This window comes from Rhinopithecus roxellana, chromosome 4 (assembly GCF_007565055.1).
Source record: "Rhinopithecus roxellana isolate Shanxi Qingling chromosome 4, ASM756505v1, whole genome shotgun sequence".
NCBI classification, from domain to species: Eukaryota; Metazoa; Chordata; class Mammalia; order Primates; family Cercopithecidae; genus Rhinopithecus; species Rhinopithecus roxellana.
In genome coordinates this window covers 140,043,631-140,058,533 of record NC_044552.1, presented here as the reverse complement: position 1 = coordinate 140,058,533, position 14,903 = coordinate 140,043,631, and positions in this window count along the sequence as shown.

Below are 14,903 nucleotides of genomic sequence, written 5' to 3'. Positions count from 1 at the left end.
TGGTGAAAGAGTGGGGGAGCGAGGGATAAAATAAAACAAATATGGTGCAGTGTATACTGCTTAGGTGATGGGTGCACCAGGTTCTCTCTAATCTCCACTAAAAAACTTACTCATGTAAACAAATACCACCTGTACCCCAATAACTTATGGAAAAATAAAATTTAAAAGTATATTGTGAGACAGGTGGGAGCAGTGGCTCATGCCTGTATCCCAGCATTTCAGGAAGCTGGGAGAGGAGGACAGCTTGAGCACTAGAGTTCGAGACCAGCCTGGGCAACATAGCAAGACCTCGTCTCTATTAAAAATTTTAAAAATTAGCCAAGCATGGTGGCACACACTTGTAGCACTAGCTACTTGAACTCAGGCAGCGTGGCTCCAAAGGCCCACACTTGACAATTATTAGGAATCTATCTTAGCTCATTTGGGCTGCTCTAACAAAATGTCACAAACTGGGTGGCTTATAGACAACAGGAATTTATTTCTCACAGTTCTGGGGGTGAGAAGTCCAAGATCAGAGCTCCAGCAGCATCCAGGTCTAGTGAAGGTTCCCCATAGATGACATATTTTCACTGTGTCCTTACATGGCAGAAGGGGCAGTGGAGCTCCCTTGAGCATGTTTTATAAGGCTGAGGCAGAAGGATCACTTGAGTCTGGGAAGTCCAGGTTGCAGTTGGCTGTGATCATACTACCGCACTGTAGCCTGGGTGACAGAGTGACAGAATTTCTGTCTCAAAAAAAAAAAAAAAAAGAAAGAAAAATATTGTGAGACAATTCCAAGAAGAGTAAGATATGTGGTAACATGATTTTGTCTCAAAATCCTGCTTCTCTATTCTGAAGGCAGGAATCACAGTGGGCTTCCCACTCCTGCCCCTCTCTTGACATCATGCCTTCTATGTGTGCTCCTTTTAACACATTTTTTGAAATGATCCTTTTGAAAGGTGGAGATAATCTTCATGGAGAACTTGAAGGTGAAGCATGCTATCAAAATAATAATGATTTATTGATGAAATTACCATACTGCTATCTGCACTTTGTTCTTTAAGAAAGTATCTTTTTGGTACTACCCAAATAGCAAGACAGTGAAGAACTTCATAAGCTAAAAGTAAAATTGCTACTATGAAAAATGTAGTGTGTGCTGAAAATATCTCTTACATGCTGGTGTGTGGTAGAAATGTTGCAAGACAGAATGCCAGGAAAAGCTACATTGGCTGGTTGCACTTTCAACCCAATGATAAGTGGACACTGAAAATCCAGTAGAAGAACCACAAATATTTAAGCTATCATTTCAACCCTATGTCTGATGATGGAAGGGTTTATATTAAAGTCTGGATAAAGGTGAAATGATTAGCCTGTATATGCACATTAGAATTTTGCTAAAACATAACTAATATTTTCCTTGCAGCTGGTGTGGCAGGGATATGGATTTTGGGAAAGGGGGACCAAGAGACAAAAAACTGGCTCTTTTAGAGCTGGAGGAAAGTTCAACAGTGGTCTCTCATTCATGAACACTACCTTGTGAGCCTGTTCCTAACTCTATTGAACCAAAATACATTTCTTTTTACTTAAAGCTAAATGTGACCTATTGGGCTGAGACTCGTCACTAGGTCATAACATCAGTTTAGTGGTTAGAAGGCAGTACAAAGAGAAGAGAACAGAAAAGAGCTGATCAAAGTGCAAAGTACAGAGTAAGAATTAGATTTGTTTTGTGAAATTTTCTTTCAGTTATGTGTGTGTATAGCAGATCATGGTGTAAGCTGTATTTCTGACTTTGGGTCTCAGTTTTAAAAATTCTGAAAGCTACTGGCTAATAAGCAATATTCCTGCATCAATTTGTAATACAGGTTACCAAGTAGCAAGGAGAGATGTTTCCACTATATCTCTCAGGATGGTGGTCATTGCATATACCTTTTCTATGTACTTTTCTGAGTTGCCCATCCAGCAGCTAATGTAGCTAATAACTAACATTTACTGAGCACTTATCTGCTGTCAGGAAGTGTGCTAAGTGTTTCACATGTATTTCAGTCCTTAAAACAACCCTACTGATAAAGTAGTAGTATATAACTATTTCAATTTCATAGGTGAGAAAACTGTAACGCAGAGATATTAAATAAGTTGCTCAAATTTACACAGCTAGGATTTGAACTCAGGCAGCTCGGCTCCAGAGGTCCACACTTGACAATAATTAGCAACCTGTCTTAGTTCATTTGGGCTGATCTAGCAAAATATCACAAACTGGGTGGCTTATAAACAGCAAAAATTTATTTCTTACAGTTCTGGAGGCTGAGAAGTCCAAGATCAGAGCTCCAGCAGAGTCCACGTCTAGTGAAGACCCACTTCCCCATAGATGACATCTTTTCACTGTCTTTACTTGGCAGAAGGAGTAGTTGAGCTTCCTTGGGCATTATTGATAAGGACACTAATCTCATAGCCCTCATAATCTTATCACCCCTAAAGGCCCCACCTCCTAATACTGTCACCCTTGAAGGTTAGGATTTCAACACATGAATTTGGGAGATGGCGGTGGGGTAGGGGAAAAACAAACATTCAGACCATAGCAGACTCTGAACCTCAACAGGCCAGCCCCTCTCCCATTTTATTTCCAATACCTTATTCACTGTCTCAAATAAAGGACTTTAAAATCAGCACCTCCTGTGGCAGTATTCCTGATTATCTCAATTCAGCACAACATTCATTAGGCTAAACGATGTGAAATTGCCAATATTTGCCCACATTTGAGCTACAGGAATGACAGTTTCTTTCATGTAGTTCAACCTAATAGCCCTTCCTTTGTACAAATGGGTAGTAAAGGATGAATAATGTATTTTCTTCAACAGCAAAGTGGGCAATACATTTATTATCTATTACATTTGTTATCTACGGATTGAAGAAAATAGACATTTAGGAGCTTTTCTATTTCACTTTTTATTCCATTCAACTTGGATTTTCATAGAAATATGTTTGCTGGACTCTGTATAATTGTATGATACAATGTTAGATCTGGGAAGGGCTTTGTCAGCTATTCAAACTGAACACTTTTTTTGTTAATATATGAGGAAACTGAGGCCTAGTGAAATTAAATAACTAATGTCAAGAGTCAATTACTGGCAGAACTGAAATAATAATTTAGGCTTGTATGCTATTTTATTTCTAGTATACTTTTGTCTACATCAAAATAACTGCCTAAAGGTAGATTAAAAAGTCCTAAGATGTGTAGATCTTATAAACCCCTCCTGCTTTGATTGCCAAGAAGTTCCAAGCTCAATTTAAAACCCACTATCTGTAGTTTCAATCCAATCTTTATTTTCACTTTGCTTTTGTTTGCTATGTTTTATTAAATATTTTTGCCCTGACATTTTTATCTTTTAAAATTTTGCCATGCTGTATAATTTGGGGAGATGTCTCACTTTATTTTTCAAATGAGAGAAAGTTAAATTTCGAAAGTATTTCAGTTATATAAAAGGATTCAACCATACCCATTTGAATGATTTAATGGGTTGTGAGAGGTGAATCAGGATGCCGAAAGAGGCCAGCAAGGAGAACCAATGGGGACATGAAGGAGCTGGGAGACAGAGGGGAGGTTAAGAAGCGATGAAGAATCTGTCCTGAGGGAGCGGCATGCTGGACTGCAGTAGTGTCACGTTGCCCATGGCCCCTCAAGTGAAGAGTAGCACCCATCAGATTGGTAACTACACCCTGACTTCAGCTGATGTTTCCTCCCACCACTCTCCCACATAAACCCCTACAGAAAAGCTGGGTCTTTTTATTGTTCTCACTTATTGTAGGGTCTCAGCCTCCAGTTGTAACTTGTGTTATTGCCCCCCAGTCATCTCTAAATATATTAACTTTTCAAGGAATTCATTCTTCATTGTGAAACTTTGGAACACTGACTCCTCAAGTAATCTCTTCTTCATATTAGTTTCTATACTAGGTGTAGTTACCAAAATGCTCATATTTTATACACATATTTTATATTGTGAGCTTCTTAAGAAATGCAATGTGTGTGTCCTCAAAACATGCATCAACACTTTACGCAATGCAGATGACCATAAGGTATCTTAAATAAAAAGAGACAATGAAATTTAACCAATGCTATGGTTCTACACAATATGTTCAGAAATTAAAAGATGCATTAATATATGAAACTGTATCTCACTTTTTGCAGCTCTTATTTCTGATTTCCCACAACTATTAGAAAAGTCCTTATACTGACAGAGACAAACAGATGCCAAGATCCATTTAACCATTTGATGGAGCCTTAATGATCAATAGGTATTGTTTGCTTTTACCATTTCCAAGAAGTTTAATTTTATATATTAGATAATTCTCCTAAATCTACTAAAAAGGCATAGGCATTTCAACTTATTGGAATGCTTTTGTTTCCCTAAAATATTTGTTTTTTCATGTTTTTTTCATTCTGCCACTGAAGTGGAAAGGGCAGGGATACTTTAAGGAATGTGCTACCAATCATACTGTTTATTCTGTCATCAGAAGATTGTGAAATGAAAGCAAGATGGCTTCCAGAAGTTTCCTTAGATAGCTGTTACTTTAGTGACCCAGAGCTATGTAACTTTTCAAGTGATAACTCCCTAATTAGTTGGAGCTTTAGTATCCTCTGCCTACATCTTGTTCTCAGCCCAAATCTTCCCTTATCTCACCCAAAGTGCTACATGACATCTTTGTTGTTTTAGGAACCCACAGTTACCATTCCCAGACTGCCTTCACACTATCTCAGTTATGTGTTATATGACACATCTTCAAATTCAGAGAAGGATATAGAGGGAAAAAAAAAGGTATTACTAGTTTGAATTTTTGTGCTAACAATGTGAAATAACTCATTCTCAAGATATATTTTTATCCTACATGTGGCTGGGTCTCAGTTTGTATATACAAACTTATGGCATGCAAGTGTTTTGCACATACAGCAGAGTGAGAAGTTGAAAGAATTCAAAACAAGACAGCAGCAACAATATGAATATGAATAGTAGTTCCCATATGGGAAATACAAATGTTTTGCCTCTTAGAATTTCAAAATAAAAAGGACATTTTGGAAAGGGAAAGGAGAAAATATCATACTGAAGAGGGCTAGTGATTGAAAAGGCATCAGACTGCATTTTCTGATAAAAATTATTAAGGGAGAGTGAAAGCTTCTCCCAGTGAACTAGGAGAACCTATAGGTATCCAAAAGTTAGGAATAAGTAAATATAGAGAGAGAGTGTAGGCAGTATGAATCATGAGTCAGGATGGCCAATATTGTTGTAGCTCAGAGTAGTCAAAGAGGTGAGTGAGGTAAAAATAGGAATGACCAGTAACTTCCTTAATGCGATGATTATCAATTCTAAGCTGAGGCCTTGAGAAGGCTAATAGGTTTGGTCTTATCCTTAGAGTAGGAACCAAGGTGAAAGATAAGTGAAAAAGTGAAAAAATAAGGGAACATAACCTAGCACACAAAGCAGCATAGGGAAAGTGAGTTTGGTGTAAATTTTAAAAGGTAGCAATTGCAATTGCATGTATACTGTGTTCACACACACACACACACCCACACACACACACATAAGTATCCCCTATTCTGTGTGTTTGTTTCTTTGGAGAACCCTGATATAGTTCACCATCCAGGAAAAATAGCTCTTGAGGAAGTCCAGATTTTGGACTTACCAGACAAAGATTTCAAATCATCTGTTTTAGATGTGCTCAAAGAACCAAAGAAAATCATGTCTAAAGAATAAAATGAAAGATTAAAAACATTGTTATATCAAACAGACAATATAAATAAGGAGATAGAAATTCTTAAAAAGAACTAATTAGAAGTTGTAGAATTGAAAAGTACAAAAACTCAAATGAAAAATTCAGTAGAGAACAACAGATATGAGTTGGCAGAAGAAGAAAATCAATGAGCATGAAGACAGCTCAATTAAGGTTATATGGTCTTGGGAATGAAATGAAAAAAAAAAAAAAAGGAAAAAAAATTTCAGAGCCTCAGAAACTTGTGTCACATCACCAAGCATACCAATATATACATAATGGGAGTCCCAGATGGAGAGGTGAGAAAGAAAAAAACAGTATTTAAAGAAATAGTAGCCAAAAACAATACCAAATATGCTGAAAATCATTTATCTATGTATCCACAAAGTTAAACAACTCCAAGTAGGATAATCTCAAAGACATTCAAACTTAGACACATCATAATCAATCTCTAGAAAGAAAGACAAAGAAAGACTCTTGGAAGCAGGACAAGAACAACTCATCAAGTACAAGTAATCCTCAATAAAATGAATAACTAACATTTAATCAGAAACTATAAAGGCCAGAGAACACTGGGATAAAACATTTAAAATGCTAGCAAATAAGACTTCTCCACTCAACAAATGAATCCTTGAAAATAAAGGGAAAACTAATACATACTCAGATAAACAAATATGGACAAAATGTGTTGCTAGCAGAACTGCCGTACAAGAAATACTCAGGAAAGTCCTTCAGTCTGAAATGAAAAGACCCCTGAAGAATAATTTGAATCTATGTGAAGAAATAAGGAGAACTGGAAAAGGTAAATTTAAAAGACATAGAAATTTATTTTTTGTTTGTTACTCTCTTTAAAAATCCTATCTGATTTTAACAGCAACTTCAAAAGCAATAACTATAAATCTGTGTTGATGGCCATATAATGTAAGAAGATGTAATTTGTGTGCAACAGTAGTACAAAGGAGTAGAGTTGGAGTGGACCTACACATATTTTATATGCTATTAAGTTGGTATTAATTCAAAATAGAGTATTTAAATTTAGATACAAATTGTGATCACCATGAAACTAATAATATAATATGTAAAAATATAGTAAAAGAAACAAGAAAATAAATAATTATTGATGACACGTGATGTGGAACATCATTTCATATGCTCATTTGCCATCTGTACGTCTTCTTTGGGGAGGCATCTGTTAGGTATTGGGGCCATTTTTAATTTGGTTGTTTGTTTTCATATTGTTGAGTTTTAAGAATTCTTTATATATTTTGGATAAGGGTTCTTTATCACATATCTTAATTCCCAGAGAGTGACAAGAAGACCTGCTAAAGTTTGGTCTCAGTCAAATGTTGCTAATCTTTAACTGTTGGCCCACTGTCTGAGCCACAGAACCTGCTCAGTGCAGTTTGTCTTAACAAAGCGTATTCATCTATTTTCACACTACTGATAAAGACATACTTGAGACTGGGAAGAAAAAGAGGTTTAATGGACTTACAGTTCCACGTGGCTGGGGAGGCCTCACCATCATGGCAGAAGGCAAGGAGGAGCAAGTCACGTCTTACATGGATGGCAGCAGGCAAAGAAAGAGCCTGCCCAGGAAACTCCCATGTTTAAAACCATCAAATCTTGGCCAGGTGTGGTGGTTCACACTTGTAATCCCAACACTTTGGGAGGCCAAGGCAGGCAGATCACGAGGTCAAGAGATTGAGACCATTCTAGCCAACTTGGTGAAACCCCATCTCTACTAAGAAAATACAAAAATTAGTGAGGCATGGTGGTGCACACCTGTAGTCCCAGCTACTCAGGAGGCTAAAGCAGGAGAATCGCTTGAACCTGGGAGGCAGCAGTTGCAGTGAGCCGAGATCATGGCACTGCACTCCAGCCCTGGTGACAGAGTGAGACTCTGTCAAACAAACAAACAAAAAAGAAAAAACCACCAAATCTCATGAAACTCAATTACTATCATGAGAACAGTGCAGGAAAGACCCGCCCCCATAATTCAATCACTTCCCATTGGGTTCGTCCCACCACATGTGGGAATTGTGGGAGTTAAAATTCAAGATGAGATTTGGGTGGGGACACAGCCAAACCATATCATTTCACCTCCCAAACTCATGCCCTCACATTTCAAAACCAATCACGCCTTCCCAACAGTCCCCCAAAGTCTTAACTCATTTCAGCATAAACTCAAAAGTCCACAGTCTAAAGTCTCATCTGAGACAAGGCAAGTCCCTTCCACCTATGAGACAGTAAAATTAAAAGCAAGTTAGTTAGTTACTTCCTAAATACAATGTGGGTACAGGCATTGTGTAAATACAGTTGTTCCAAATGGGAGAAATTGGCCAAAACAAAGGGGCTATAGGCTGCACACAAGTCCAAAATCTGGTGAAGCAGTCAAATCTTAACTCTAAAATTATCTCCTTTGACTCCATGTCTCACATCCAGGTCACGCTGATGCAAGAGGTGGGCTCCCATAGCCTTGTGCAACTCTGCCCCTGTGGCTTTGCAGGGTACAGCCCTCTCCCAGCTGCTTTCACAGGCTGGTGTTGAGTATCTGAAGCTTTTCCAGGCAAATGGTGCAAGCTGTTGGTGGATCTACCATTCTGGGGTCTGGAGGATGCTCGCCCTCTTTTCAGAGCTCCACTAGGTGGTGCCCCAGTAGGGACTCTGTGTGGGGGCTCTGATTCCACAATTTCCCTTCTGCATTGCCCAGCAGAGGTTCTCCATGAGCACCCCATCCTGGCAGCAAACTTTTGCCTGGGCATCTAGGCATTTTCATACATCTTCTGAAATCTAGGCAGAGGTTCCCAAACCTCAATTCTTGACTTCTGTGCACTCACAGGCTCAATACCATGTGGAAGCTGCTAAGGCTTGGAGCTTGCACCCACTGAAGCCAGGACCCCAGCTCTACACTGGCCCCTTTTAGTCAGGGCTGGAGCAGCTGGGATGCAAGGCACCAAGTCCCTAGACCACACACACCACAGGGACCCTGGCCCTGGCCCATAGAACCTTGTTTTCCTCCTATGCCTCTGAGTCTGCAATGGGAGGGGCTTCCGTGAAGACCTCTGACATGCCCTGATGACATTTTTCCCATTGTCTTGGAGATTAACATTTGGCTCCTTATTACTTACGGAAATTTCTGCAGTGGCTTGAACTTCTCCTCAGAAAATGGGATTTTCTTTTCTTTTGCATTGTCAGGCTGCAAATTTTCCGAACTTCTATGCTCTGCTTCTCTTATAAAACAATTTTTTTAACAGCACCCAAATCACCTCTTGAATGCTTTGCTGTTTAGAAATTTCTTCTGACAGATGCCCTAAGTCATCTCTCTGAAGTTCAAAGTTCCACAGATATCTAGGGCAGGGGCAAAATGCTGCCAGTCTCTTTGTTAAAACATAACAAGAGTCACCTTTTCTCCAGTTCCCAACAAGTTCCTCATCTCCATCTGAGACTATCTCAAGTCCGGATCTTATTGTTTGTGTCACTATTGGCATTGTTGTCAAAGCCATTCAACGAGTCTCTAGGAAGTTCCAAACTTCCCCCACATTGTCCTGAGAAGAGACTCAGAAGAGAGTCTCTTCTGAGCTCTCTAAACTGTTCCAACCTCTTCCTGTTACCCAGTTCCAAAGTGACTTCGACATTTTCAGGTATCTTTTCAGCAACGCCCTACTCCGCTGGTACCAATTTACTGTATTAGTTCATTTTTATGCTGCTGATAAAGACATACCAAAGACTGGGAAGAAAAAGAGATTTAATGGACTTATAGTTCCACATGGCTAGGGGAGACCTCACAATCAAGGCAGAAGGCAAGTAAGAACAAGTCACATCTTACATGGATGGCAGCAGGCAAAAGGAGAGCTTGTCCAGGAAACTCCTGGCTTTAAAACCATCAAATCTCATGAGACTCATTCACTATGACGAAAACAGTGCAGGAAAGACCCACCCCATAATTCAATCACCTCCCACCAGATTCCTCCCATGACACAAGGGAATTGTGGGAGTTACAATTCAATATGAGATTTGGGTGGGGACACAGCCAAACCATATTACCAAGAGTGTGTAACATGGAAGTGTAGAGAGCAGTATAACCTGCTGCTTGCACAAGTCTGTCACTGCTTATCCAGGACCAAGACCAAGTAAGGATTTACAGACCATTTTTCTCTTTTTCTTTTCTTTTCTTTTTTCTTTTCTTTTCTTTCTTTTCTTTATTTTCTTTCCTTTCCTTTGCTCTTTCTTTTCTTTTCTTTTCCTTCTTTCTTTCTTTCTTTCTTTCAGGAGGTTACATGTGCAAGCCTGTTACCTGGATATATTGCATAGTACTGGGGTTTGGGCTTCTATTGAACTCATCACTCAAATAGTACACATAGTACTCCATAGGTAGCCTTTCAAGCCTTCATCACCTGTCTCCCTCCCTGTTTTTAGAGGCCTCAGTGTGTTCCCATCTTTACCTCCATGTGTACCCATTGTTTAGCTCCCACCTATAAGTAAGAACATGTGATATTTGATTTTCTGTTTCTGTGTTAATTCGCTTAGTGTAAATGCTTCCAGCTGGATCCATGTTGCTGCAAAGGACATAATTTCATTTTTTTGTATGGCTACATAATATTCCACGGTATATACACACCACATTTTCTTCATTCAGTCCACCATGGATGGGCACCTTTATTGATTCCATGACTTTGCTATTGTGAATAGTGCTGTGATAAACAAACAAGTGCAAGTGTTTTTTTGTTTTGTTTTGTAGAATAATTTCTTTTCCTTTGGGTAGATGACCAGTAATAGGATTGCTACGTCAAATTGCAGTTTTATTTTCAGTTATTTGAGTAATCTCCAAACTGCTTTCCACAGGGCCCAAACTAATTTACATTTCCACCGGTAGTATATAGCCATTCCCTTTTCTCTACATCCTCACCAGCATCTGTTATTTTTTGACTTTTTATTAATAACCATTCTAACCATTGTGAGATATCTCATTGTGGTTTTGATTTGCATTTCTCTGATTATTAGTGATGTTGAGCATGTTTTCATATGTTTGCTGGCTCTTTGTACTTATAGACCATTTTTATGGTTACATTGACAAGTGTCTGTAGTAGCTCTCAGTAGGAAGCAAGAAATAGAGTGTGCACACAGAAGGATCTTTGTGGTTCCAATTTACAGGCAAATCCTCTTCTAGCAGCATGGGGAGCCTCTACATTGTAACCTAATCCAGAGGTGTGTTAAGCATTAACACGGCAAGGCTTAATCTGCAGGGGGGATTCCCCAGCACATTGAAGTCTAAACCCTGGGGAAATTGAATATGAGCTCCAGCTGGAAAACACATATGGGAGATGAACAAGTTTATCTTTGTAAACTCTGTTTACAAACAAGGTGCATTTGTTCTCCACACAGTTTGTCTTTGCCACTGGCACTTGAGGAATCCAGTTTCAACTTTAGAATGACAACTTTGAGTTCTCCCCAAAATTGTATATTGTCTCTTGCCAGGGTTCTTCCTTTTAAGGCAATCTCCTTGACCCAGAATGATAGAACTGGGATACATTCATTCATTCAAAAACATATTCTAAGACTTATTGGACAAGCTCTATGGTTCAGGATATGTACAAAGGACACACAAAATTTAATTAGACATTCTCTCTACACCCAAAAGTCATCTGATAATACATAGAAAGCAATAATATTAGTACAAGACATCTAATGCCAAGAAAGGAGGATTGTCAGCAATAGCATCAGAAGAGTTGTGGGGAATCAGAAAAGACTTGATGAATACAGTAGCTTGTGAACTGGGCTTAAAACACAAACAAAATTTCAGTTGAGAGAAATTACAGCCCAGTGAAGGCTGATGAAACTAATAATAAAGGCCTTGAAAGACAGGAAAGTAGAGGAAATGTAAGAAAAGAACAAGTCATTCAACTTTACTAAAACACAGACTACGAATAGAGTTTGAGGAAAATCCATCAAGGAAAGGGGACTGGGGTCAAATCAGATAGATCAAAAAATGTCAAGCTATGGACGTTATAACAGTGACCAGGGGATATGGGAGTAAGCCAGGCAGGCACAATTTCCTGCCCTCATGGAGCTCACATTTTAGTGGAGGGACAGGGTGTCTTAAGGAAGCCAATTGAGATGAAGGGCGTAGAAAACACAGTGGCAACAATAGCTGTTGCCTACTGTGTGGTGTGCAGAGTGTTAAGCATTTTCCATATGGTACGCCAAGCTTTCACAGATTTTAACTGCAGGATTCAAGTACGGAAACTGAGGCTTTAGAAAGGCTGGTGACTCACCCAAGAGTGTCCTGATGGCTGGACCAGAATCCAAATTCATGTCTCTCTGGTACCACAGCCCATATCATTCTGCTCCAGGATGGATGAGGGGGAGAGAGAGAGAGAGAGAGAAAGACAAGAAGCTGGGAAAGTAGTTGAATTTGTACTTTTAAGAATCCAGGAGAAAACTGGTGAAATTTGGTTGGATTTCTCCTGTTAAGAATCCAGGAGAAAAATAAGGGGAACTCAGGTGAAATGAAAAAGAAAGGGTGGCCATGGCTGATGGGGTGGAGGTAGATGGATAAGATTTAGTGACTCACTGAATTTGACAGGAAAATAATAAGGAGTATATAGAGACAAGCCTATGGGAGTGATCCTGGGGAAATGGGAGAATGCATGAATAGAATCATGGAAGAAATTGAAAATTTCTAAAGATTTGGGGGCTGAGGGAAATTCAACAAGTTCATCCAACCAATATTTATTATTCATTTGCTTATTTAACAAATATGTAATGGAGCATGCCATGTGCCAGGCACTGGTGGGACACCAAGAACAAACCCAAAGTAAAAGCCACTCTCCTTGGGCTTGTGCTCTGGTGAGGGATGGGGCACTAAAACTGTAATCACACTGAAAATGCATAATGACAAAGTGGGACAAGGCTCAACAGCAGGGATTTCTTAACCTTTTTGCATGGTGGATTCACCTGATACCTATGTCCCCCTTTTTACAGTGCATGGCTTAAATGTTCTGGGAGTGGTCTGAACTTTGGAAGTCTCAGAACCTCTCTTGGTAGTTCTAATATGCAGACAAGTAGACAACAGCAGAACTGAGTAGTTGTGACCTAGATCACATGGCCTGCAAAGCTGAAAATATTTACTATCTAACTCTTTACGGAAAAATTTTGCCGACCCCTGCTCTAAAGGAAAAGAATATGGTCTCAGAGAGCATATAACAAAGCAACAGGAGCTAGCATGAGTGCAGGGGGACTGGGGGTGCTGTTAGGAGGCTCCTTTGATATTTTAGTTTGTGTAGGAAAGTTATCTGGGAGAAGAGGACAGTAGGAGCACTACAGGCAGAAGAAACAGCAGGAGCAAAAGTCCCGTTCCAATTGGTCATTGCTATTTAATGGACGAGCCACAAAACTTAGTGGCTCAAAACAACACTCAGTTTAGGATTATCTTTCACAATTGCAGGGGCTGAGTGGGCTCCCTGAGGCAGTTCTTGCCAGGGTCTCTCCTGTAGTTGAAATCAGACCAGCAGCTGAGGCCAGAGTCATCTTGAAGGCTTCTTCCCTTCCTTTTTGGAGGATGATGTCACTGTAAGCTCGACCTGCAGCTTGGCCTGGACCGACAGAAACACCTACCCACAGAAGACCTCACCACATGTTCTCTGTGTTCTCCCCACATGGTGGCTGGATTTCAAGAGTTAGCCTCTCAGGAGAACCAAGTGGAAGCTGTGCTGCTCTTTATGACTTTTGTTTGTAAGTCATAGAGCATAGCTTCTGCAGCAACTGCGGGACCACTCAGATTCAAAGAACGGGGCATAGGCCTATGTCTGCTTAGGAGGCTTGTCAATGTCACATTCTAAGAAGGGCCTATGAGCTGGGACCTATTGTGATGACCCTCTTTGGAAAATACTCTCTGCTGCAAACACAAAGAAGCATGAAATGCTTCAGCATCTCAAAGGAAGAGCATGTGGGGGAGATGAGGCCAGAGAGATGGTGAGTCGAGATGGAGTCTGTTTGCCCATGTGAAGAATTTTTATCTTCTTCATAAGCCATAGGATTTTAATGGATTTTAATAATGCTAGTATTCAATACAGTGGTGTGGCTATAAGCACCAACTGGACATAGACAACTTGGGTTCAAATCCTACCTCTGCCATTTGCTTCTGTGCAATGTTGGATGTTGTAAAATCTCTCTGCACCTTGATTTCCTCATCTGTAAAATGAAAGAAGTTGTTATTTTCTTTACTTTTTTTTTTTTAAGTTTTGACTAGGCTGTGTCTTTTTTTTATTTTACTTTAAGTTCAGGGATATATGTGCAGTACATGTAGGTTTGTTACATAGGTATACATGTGCTATGGTTGTTTGCTACATCTATCAACCCACCATCTAGGTTTTTTTTGTTTTTGTTTTGTTTTGTTTTTCTTTTTTTGAGACAGAGTTTCACTCTTGTCATTCAGGCTGGAGTGCAATGACGTGATCTAAGCTAACTGCTACCTCTGAACCCATGTTCAAGCAATTCTCCTGCCTCAGCCTCCTTAGCAGCTGGGATTATAGGCACCCACCATTGCACCTGTCTAATTTTTGTATTTTTAGTGGAGACAGGGTTTCACCAAGTTGGCCAGGCTGATCTTGAACTCCTGACCTCAGATGATCCACATGCCTTGGCCTCCCAAAGTGCTGGGATTACAGGCGCAAGTCACCGCGCTCGGCATTTGTGTGTGTGTGTGTGTGTGTGTGTGACAGAGTCTTGCTCTGTCATCCAGGCTGGAGTGCAATGGCGCTATCTCGGCTCACTGCAACCTCCACCTCCTGGGTTCAAGTGATTCTTCTGCCTCAGCCTCCCAAGTAGCTGGGATTACAGGTGCCTGCCACCATGCCTGGCTGAGTTTTGTATTTTTTTTTTTTTTTTTTTTTTTTTTTTTTGAGACGGAGTCTCGCTCAGTCGCCCAGGCTGGAGTGCAGTGGCAGGATCTCAGCTCACTGCAAGCTCCGCCTCCCGGGTTTATGCCATTCTCCTGCCTCAGCCTCCCGAGTAGCTGGGACCACAGGCGCCCACCAGAGTTTTGTATTTTTAATAGAGATGGGGTTTCACCATGTAGGCCAGGCTGGCCTCTAACTCCTGACCTCAGGCGATTTGCCCACCTTGGCCTCCCAAAGTGTTGGGATTACAGGTGTGAGCCACCACAT